General features: G+C 32.8%; 1 pseudogene; it reads right to left on the bottom strand.

Moving 5' to 3' along the window:
* Window positions 1-4,692: 4,692 nt before the first annotated feature.
* LOC129296027 (FAM10 family protein At4g22670-like) lies at window positions 4,693-8,643 on the bottom strand (annotated as a pseudogene).
* Window positions 8,644-9,661: the final 1,018 nt, after the last annotated feature.

Here is a 9,661-nt window from a genome sequence, read left to right as displayed (position 1 = left end):
GCCAAGGAGTTGGTGATGATAAGTTAGTTGTTGTTTAGGTTAACTATTTATATTTGAACATTTGAAAGAAAATATTATCTCCTCTAGGCACTTATTGGGTCATAGGAAATGGAAATAACCTTTTAATCTATAAAGGATTAGTACCCTCACACAGTCAAAGCTAAGCTTTCATTTGATAAAGTTTTCTTCCTTTTAACCTTAAGTCTTTTTTTATTTCTAGTTAAGGGTAACTGGTTAGGTTGTTTCTTTTTAGGTTGAGGAATCATGGCATCACCTGTTAATATGGCATATATTTTCAAGTATTTTTCCTTTTTCCTTGACAAGATGAATTATCCAGTATTGTGTTGGCATAAGGGTCTCTAGTCAAGTGTCCTCCAGACTCTTTAAGAATTCATTATTCCATGGAGAAATCTTGAGTTGACTATTAGACAAGAAGGACCTCGAATCCCACCTCAAACCAAATTAGTAGAATTTATAGCAAGAAAGACTTTTTAATGGAAATGTCATTACAATATCAATTTGTCAACTTCTTAAGCTCTTCTACAATTTAATTACATAAATCAATATAAATTTAGTGATCTCAACTGGTTGATCTAAGGGGACCACAATGCCTTTCTACACACTTGAATGTTTCAGTGAATTCTAGATCTTGGCATTAGCGAAGTTGATTAAATCTTTGCATCTCTTCATCCATTCTTTGTCTCTTTAGCTTACATGGGTAAAGCATCTCCCACTTTGCTAAAGCCCCTCCTTCTTAATTATCTTATTCACAAAACTTTGGATCATTGCAGTAGCATGTGCCTTTTGAGGAGACTAATTCATTTGCCTTGTCTTCTAAAAGTTAAGTAAGTAAGAGTTTTAACCTTTAGCTATAACTCTTTAAGAGGGATACTCTCTTGAAACTTCCTTTTGAGTGGGCCATTTCATTAGTTGAACCCTATTATTCTTCATTTTTGGGCATTATTTGAAAGTCTGAAAAGGTGAAACATCTTAAGGAGACATCATAATACTGACTCAATTCAATTAAAGCTTCGTTGTGTACTTGTATTTGCAGCAGCAGATCGAGGATGTTTCCATATTATTCTTGAAGTCTAACTTAATTGATCATTTAATGAAGTGACTTAATTATACCAAACTCTCAAGCGACTCAACCAGTGCAGTCAACTTGAACCTTTTTCCTTTATACATTTTTCCAGTAGAAGCATGATCCAGATCCTCCTCTTGTGCCATTACCCTTATGCCAAATCTTCACAATTACTTGATAATTCTCTGGCCTATTAAGAAAAAGGAAGGGAAGAAAGTTAGAAAGATATGTTTTAATGAAAAAATTTTCTTTCCTCCATATACTTGTTGTATCGTAGGGATAAGGAATAACAATTAGACTTTAAGGAATCCAAATTCCTACACAACCAATGTTTTTTAAAATAAATCAATTAATTAGAGTACTTGTTGGGTTAAAACTAATTTTGATATGGTTTTCTTTTTGTAGAAAAAAAAAGAAACCCCATCTCCTCTAAAGACTCGTTGACTCATAGGGAGAGTAAAGTGCCCATTAACCTACTAATGTTCCAAACCACTACACGGCTAATGTTTTGTAAATGATTCTAAAAAAACATTCCAAAATAAGCTTTAGGACCTATTAGTATGCTAATTAATTGATTATGAGTGTTGGAATGACACAACATGAATCTTTATAGGTCATCTCATATCAAGATATTTTTATTATGATGAGTGCAATGAATTCATGGTCTATTAGGGTCGAAAACATGTAGATTAGGGTAGGTTATCTAATACAAATACCATCATGTGATATATCGATATGAGAAATGATGCAAGATATATACTCAAGTAAAGCAATGGCTAGTTGCTTAGCTGCTAAAGTTTTTTCAATCATGCATGTAAGACGATAAAAAAAGAGTGTGAAAGAAAGAAAAATATGCCCTCCAATGTCCTATAAGGGAGTAACCTTAAGATGATCATTCTTAAGAAAGGCACTAAGCAGTGAGATTGGTCACTAGATTCCTTTAAACATGTGCAATGATTTTAAGGTTGTTCTAATCTCCTAAAAAAAATCTCCCAGTTGCCTACATTATAAAGATAAAGACCTCATTTGACAAGATTACCCTCTGAGAACTCAATAAAGATCAACTTTGCTAAATAGGTAACAACTTGGATGAAATCTTCACAACAACCTCTGAGGGTTTATAAACCCCACAAGAAAAATGCTAGAAACTTCCACTCACCAAGGGTGCTCAAAACTTGAGTATGAGAAAAATAGTAAGTGCTCAATGTGTGTGTGGAGAGGCATACCAGCTTATTAACCTAGATTCTATCCCACCCTCATCTGCTAACCAGATCACCAAAATTAGAATAGATAAGAAAAAATAAAGAATCCAATTAATAAATGAGAACATAAAAAACAAAAGAAGAGAATCATATACAAAAAAGGAAAAACTAAAAAAGAAGAAGAAGAAGAAAAGGTAATTAAAAAGGCCATATCATTTTGAATAATCAACATAAATGGGCTTGACTCTTTAAAATTTCCCAATGAAGTCGCCATACTGTTGTGCCCGGATCGTGATCTCCCTAAAAAGGAAAATCAATAAATGTAGGAGTCGTCACTAAAATTTTAAAAGGATAATTTTAGAAACCCTTTTTAAAAAAATAATAATAAAATGGTCTACCAGAATCAGAATAGGGTTCGGGAGTCAATTGTGAATGGGAAAGGTGTTAGGCACCTCATATCACCCATCTGTGAGAACGATTACCTAAGTTGACTAAAAAAAATTAATATGACCTTAAATAAAATTTAATTACCCTTAATAAATAAAAAAGAAAAAGAAAACAAGAAGAAAAATTAAATTAAAAAATAGCGGTTATTTACAAGTTGAATTTAACATAGAATAAAACCTTAAGACCTACGTATCCTTTAAAGAGATCAAATCTTACATATTTGAAGGTAAAAATGTATGTCACTTTATTGATGACTTATAGAGAAGAAAGATATTTTTCTTGAATATTTTAACTTTATTCAAGAAAAATATTTTTATGTCGAATAGGTGTTTTTAAAAAAAAGAATTTCTTCATTTTCAAAAAACAAATCCGATTAATATTCCTATAGAAACTCTAAAAGTCTCACACAGTTTATTAATCATATTTTTACCTACAGAGATTCTAAAAACCTCACACGGCATAAGAACATTTTCATTTTTATAAAAGAAAATCTTTTTTATTTTCAGAAAAAAAAAATGAGTTCATCCTAGCCTACAAGAAAACCGGCGTACACGAAGAGATAGCATCTAACAAATTCAAGTAGCAATCTTAGCATTGGAATGGCTCCACCTCTATTTTCTCATGCGTTTTTAATTATGGGGAGATGTTTAAATACCAACAGTGGGAAGCATTGCCGCAACAGGGAATAACTATGTCAATAGCTAATGATGATGCTATTTGGAAAAGAAAATGGGACAAAGATCAAACCACACTTTGCAAAACAAGACAAGAACACAAGGCGAGAACGAAAGGACAGGGAGAGAAAATAGGAAGAATGTCAAAAGTCAAATGCTACAGACCGAGAGTGTTTGGCTTTATACAGTGTGTAAAGGATCATCATCATCAAATCAAACGTGAACCTATAATTGTAGAATCAAGGTGCATCAATGACTAGAATATTAATTAGTTCCAAAAGTTAAAGCCACTATGTCTTGTGAAGAATTTTCAAAATGATGTTAAATACATATATATATATATATATATATTTTAACGCATCCAATAATAAGACAGTGAGTTATACATAGAACGGGCAACGCATCAAAATTTTATGATAGCATTACAATGGCTAACTCCATTATCATGACACAAATAAATAGTGACATGAGTATCTAACAAACCTTTAACAAGCTTGTCTGTCAATGGTAAGTGGAATGAAAGAACGGTTCTTTTTCTTCTTTTCCTCTTCCTTCGCCTCTTTTTTCTCCCCTTAATTCATCACTTTCCTCTCCTTTTTACAGATAAAAATTAAAACTTTTATAATTGAATCCCATCAAATCATAATTTATAGTTAAATTTATCTAACTTTCATCATTTCAAATCAACATAAAAATTTGAGATTAAATTTTCATTTAACTTTTTTTAATTGAAAATCATATCAAAGCACAAATTTAAAAATTTTTTCATTAAATTTTATTTAATAATTTTATTTTTGTTATTTTATTAAATAAAAAAAGTTTTCAATGTTTTTATTTATTCATTTATTTTTTGTGCAAGCCCGAATAATATGAGGTGTTCACACATTTTAATGAAATTTTCATTTAAGTTTATTAAATACCTTCCATTCATTCACAAATAACTCTTTTCACCTTTCCATTCAAACCAAGTACACAAAATTATATTTACAAATGTGCGTGTGTAAACCAATATTTTCATTACGTTATACAAAATCTTAAAATAGATTCCCCTCAAATTTAATTTAATGATACAACACACCCACGCACAATCTTATCACAACACAATAGACGTGTCCACAATCTTGATTCAGGATCGTGACAGAAACATGCTGGCACAGCTCAAGAACGTAACCAAGGGCACCAGGAGAATTTCGAACGATTGCCTTCTATCCTATATTTCAACAGTACCATCTAAAGTATCTAAAGGATTTTAAGATGACAGCGTTTAGTTAGTTCAGAATCACAATTTGAATGAAAGTACTTTTTTTTTTTTTATTGTGAAGCAAGCAAAAGTTCAGTCCAGGTAACAAAAGGAAGTTAACTTACATCTTTAATCGACAGTCCAAGAGATTGGAAAACCGAATAGATGAGAGGTAAACATTGGCTACAGACAGACAGGAAAGCTTCGAACAAAATCTAACACAACTTCAAACGAAAATAGCGGGGGGAAAAAAACGAACATTCTGTATCGTCACAAGCCTGAAATAGTCACACCAGTTCCGCCAAATTGTTTGTTTACTTAGGGCCTCCAAATTTGTTCATCATTTTTGCAATTACTGGAGCCACCTTGGGATTTGCCTGATGCTTTGCCAAATTGGCTGGGTTCTTCATGACTGTAACCAAGCCCAAAAAGGCAACAAGAAGGAAAATTGGAAGTAAATGAAGTTAATGATAATCGAACCAATTATCATTAAGAACTAGCTACCAGAAAATCCACAAGACCCAGGACAAGAAAGGGTACAATACGTTCCGAATCCAGACACTAAATCTAGAAAAAGAAGGAAAAAATACACTATATTTCTGATTACTGGGTAGATAGGCAAGGGAACATAGATTTGCAAACAAAAATGATAAAAACATCAATTTCAGAACAGATTTTTATGGTTTCAAATGCAGGGTGCGACAAAAATTCCATTGCTTCCTGTACTAAGCACCTTCAGCATTTTGGATTCACTATAATAACAAACCCATCCAAACCAATTAAAAGCAGCAGCAGCGACGATCCAACATCAAATCCAAAACATGGAACTTAAGAGCAATTATCTAACGCCAAAAAAAAGTAGCACATGGATTTTAGTTTTCAATTAAATAAGCAGATTATGAAATCTAATGTTTAAATACTTATCAAACGGGATATAAAATATCAAATTACCACAAAGAAGAGATTAAACTAAAATCGTCATAATAGTTTATTACTTACCATCTTGTAAAGCAGCCATGACCTCCGGATCACTAAAAGCCCCCATCAGCTCCGGATTGAAACAAGTCAAGAAAACGATTACTATTGAAGCTATAATAAACAATGAGAAAACATTGCTATAAAATACAAAGACACGCCTAGAACACAATCATTTTCTATCAGACTTGCATGTGTCAGAGGACCCAAAACATATCAAGTTAAACCAACCACCAGAAAAGCGTGAGAATAAACCAAGTCCAGTTCAACTTACATTCAAGATTTTGCTAAAATCAACATTTCAGGCACCCCTCCTGGCATGCCACCAGGGAGCCTCCAGGCATGCCTCCAGCTCCAGGAAAGCCTCCCGCTCCTGGCATGCCTCCAGGAAAACTCCCCCCATGCCGGCTGGAAAGCCCTCCGGCATGCCTCCAGGATTTCTGCTGGAAGATGATTGCTCTTGCTTCTTAGCCTTCTCATATGCAGCTAGAACAATATGAACAGGAAAAGCTTAAGTATAAGGGAATTGATAGCATTTCAGCTGCTATTTATACTAAAATTACAAACCTGAGCTTCAGCACGGCGGCGCTGTCTCTCACGCTCATTTTTTTTATCCTCTCTTTCCTTCCTCAGCCTGTCATATTTCCGACAATGCTCCTCAATCTTGTGAGCATTTGGCTCCACCTACATAATCAATACAAAGCAACGAGATTAAAAAAATGCCCAACCATTTAAACAACCCTATTCTTCATCCTTGAATTTTGTTAAAATAATAAAGTGCCAAAAAGATAAAAGAAAAATTTAAAAAGTAAACTTGCTGCACCACTATACAACCTTCCAACTCCAATCATTCAGGCATTGGTGCTTATATAGAGAGGGTGGGTAGGAAGTACAACAACAATTGGGAGAGATTAGACAACCTCTAGTTTTGCACAACTTAACTGTATCAATTTCAACATCAAGCTATCTTTATACGTATTTATATTTCCAAATAACTACGTTAATTGTAACATAAAGCCTTCTTCTTTCCCCTCAATTCACACTCAAACCTAACTGACTCTCCTTATGCATAAATATTTATTCACTTTTGAACATATCAAACGGCCTGAGATCCAAGTCTTTTTTCCACCTCCAGGAGGCCATTTCCATTCCCCTCATGTTACTTCTTCGTTACTGCACTTCATTTTCAATACAAACTTACATCAATGGGACAACGAATTGAAGGCATCGTCATCCACAAAGAATAAACGCACAGAGACAATTAGGCATAAGTTTTAATCATTTCTTTTTTTTTTTTATACTAAGTTTTAACCATTTCTAGGACTTCTATTAGCCTATTTCCATCTTTAAAAAAAATTAAACATCTATCAACATTGTTTTGATTATTTACGGATCATCACAGCATCCTGACATTTTAAGCGAAGATGTAAGGGGATTCACATACATTGTGTGGGCTTCATTAAACCAAAAATAGAACTTCAGTAGTGCACATCAAGCTTTAGAATCATATCAATTAATTACATGTCACCCAGAAAAGAGAGGGATCAAACCTTCTTTAGTACAGCATTTATTTCCTCATCATAATCTAACTTCGAAGCCAGGTGAAGATCCTGTGCAGCTTCTTCCCACTGACCAAGCATTGCTCGGGCAATACCTCGAGACTTATAGCCTTAGCAGAATCAGGATTAATCTGAAACATACAGATTTTTTAATATGTAATATATTAGTCCTCGTACTCAGTGATAATAACATAGATTTAAACTACTATTGTAATCAGTAAAACTAAATTAGCACGATCTTTTTCCAGCTTATATAGATGTTATACTGTATGCTCAAAGATCCAAAAATTATCAAAAACAACAGCGAACTAGGAGAGTATAACCTCCAAAGCCGCATTTGCATCTCGGATTGCAGCATTAGGTTTCTTCATTTTGATGTAAACCGTAGCTGCAGATGATCATTGAAAAATAGCCAATGAGCATTCAATTTTAGCTGATAACGATACTCTAGCAAAAAGAATTTCAAATCAAACTATACCTCTGGTAGCATACATAATGGCGGAGGTAGGGTTGAGTGTAATTGCCTCCGTCAAATTATCAATTGCCTCTTCCAACTTACCTACATTTCAAAATAAATAAACAAAATCATATATATATTTGCAAATGTACCGTATCAGTCACCTCACAAACAAATAGATAGTACCATCTGAAATGGCCTCAACAGCTTTAGCTTTGGCTGCTTGGGAAGCATCACGACTCTCTTCAGTCACCTCGACAGAGGGGTCTCCCATCTGCAATATAACATATGTTCATCTAATGAATTGAAAAAAGACGAAATACAACTCAATAAATAAGTGGAAAGAGTATTCATAGAAAAACCTTTTGTGGAGGATCATTATCTGGCTCAACGGTTTCACCCTCCAGCTCAATATCGGATTCGATTATCTCGTCTTCCTCTTCCTCTTCCTCCACCTTGCTTTGTCCGCCCGCAACATCTTCTACGTCGTCATCGCTATCTTCACTCCTCTTCAACCGAAAAAGGACACAAATCAATATTCATATCCGCACGCAATTTAAATATAAAGAAACTAAGATTCAAGAAAATTAGATTACCGCATTGGAGTAAGCAGAAGAAGGGAGCTTAGCGCCGAGACTGAAATGAATAAGAAAAACAAAAAAATAAAAATAAAAACAGCATCCTCACCAGGAATATAATGATCAAATAGGAATGAATCAGAGAAATTTCTGTACCTTTCGAGATAATCGCGGAAAAAAGAGAGAGAAGGATCGCTGAGGATTGAAGGATTAGACTTGCACTGCTCAATGAAGAGCTCCAATTGACGGATCTTAGAAGCGTCCATTGGATTGAGCGTTCCTAATCTCTGAGCAAGAAGCAAGGACAAAGAAAGAACATCAAATTGAGTATTATTCACAAATCGTAAAAGCCCTCTGCTTTCCCCCCTTTTATGAGCGCTCGACGACTCGAAGCACACTAACAGGCACTCACACTTTGCGTCGCGAGGCTCTTCTAGTAGCTTCTACAGGATAATACGCGCTCCTCCATTTTCATGGAAATACCATTAACATTTTCTTTTTTTTTTTTGGGGCCAGAGAAATACAATTAACAATAATGTTGAACAATTTGCTTAAAAGTTAAATTTTGGGAGGATGATAGTTAAGTTTCTAAGGTTAAAATAATAATATCATTTTTCATAAAAAAATTTAAAGTACATTGTAAATATAAAATTAAATAATTATAAATTTACAAAATTATAATTGTAAATAAGACATAAAATATAAATAAATAATAATAAATGGAAACTAAACATTACAACAAAAGATCTAAATTTAAATGATAGATCATTTACTCACACATTTCATCTTTTACGGTAGTGGTTAGATTTATTTTTTGGCCCGCTGCAATATTTAGAGATGTAATTTTATTTTCCCATTTGTTAGCGATATTACATAATACTTAAATAAAGACTAAAGTGAATAATATGGACAGTGGAAGTGACTTTTTAGGTATCTGATTTTTTTTCTTTGAAACATCGAAAATTGGGATTTGATGTTAATTAGTTGTAAATAAAATGCATGTAGATTCTGTTTATTCTATCTTAATTATGTATACTTCTATTCTATTTTTAAAATATATACAAACTTCTTTTTAAAATTAATAGTGACACAAAACTAATTCTTTTTTACTTTTAAATTTTTATTTTTTTATTCACCTAATCATTAATTGACTATTAAGTTACATATATTTGACTAAAATAATCGCTTTGAGCATAGATATTGCCTAAAATTTATTCAAGTTAACCCAAGACAAATTTAATGCATTTTTACTTTTGTTAATCATATTTAATTATGTCAATTTATTTATTTAATAATTTTAAAAATTTAAATATATAAATTTGCTAAAAAAAGATTTCAGACGCACATAGAAAAACTTAATGAAATAAGGATTTATGTTTATTTTTTATTTAAATTTTAGTAATCTTAGCACAATATTCTTAAATTATTTATTTAGATATTGACAT

Source organism: Prosopis cineraria, unplaced genomic scaffold (assembly GCF_029017545.1).
Source record: "Prosopis cineraria cultivar Desert tree isolate PC_DT_omini unplaced genomic scaffold, ASM2901754v1 PC241, whole genome shotgun sequence".
NCBI lineage: Eukaryota > Viridiplantae > Streptophyta > Magnoliopsida > Fabales > Fabaceae > Prosopis > Prosopis cineraria.
This window is presented reverse-complemented; position numbering and strand designations above follow the sequence as displayed.